Consider the following 208-nt stretch of genomic DNA (forward strand, 5'->3'; position numbering starts at 1 on the left):
GGAATGCCTGGCCCACCTTTAAGGGAGGAGGTGAACAGATGGGAAGCAGAGAGGGGGGGCAAGAAAGAGACGGGGGAAGTACCGAGAAAGAGAAACAAACAAAAGTGGGGTTAGTAGTGGTTACGGGTTAGTGTGTGAGGCCCGCCTGGCAGACCGCCGGTGAAACACCCCTGAGAGCACGGAGGCTCAGGCTCCCCACAGAAATCAT

General features: G+C 56.7%; 1 protein-coding gene across 1 annotated transcript in view; it reads right to left on the bottom strand.

Moving 5' to 3' along the window:
• LOC104277024 (synaptogyrin-1-like) overlaps positions 1 to 208 on the bottom strand; it is a gene marked incomplete at its 5' end in the record, with an annotated part of 4,469 nt that overhangs the window by 193 nt on the left and 4,068 nt on the right. The gene's annotated exons all lie outside the window — the stretch shown is intronic.

Source organism: Apaloderma vittatum, unplaced genomic scaffold (genome assembly GCF_000703405.1).
Source record: "Apaloderma vittatum isolate BGI_N311 unplaced genomic scaffold, ASM70340v1 scaffold23877, whole genome shotgun sequence".
Classification (NCBI taxonomy): Eukaryota; Metazoa; Chordata; class Aves; order Trogoniformes; family Trogonidae; genus Apaloderma; species Apaloderma vittatum.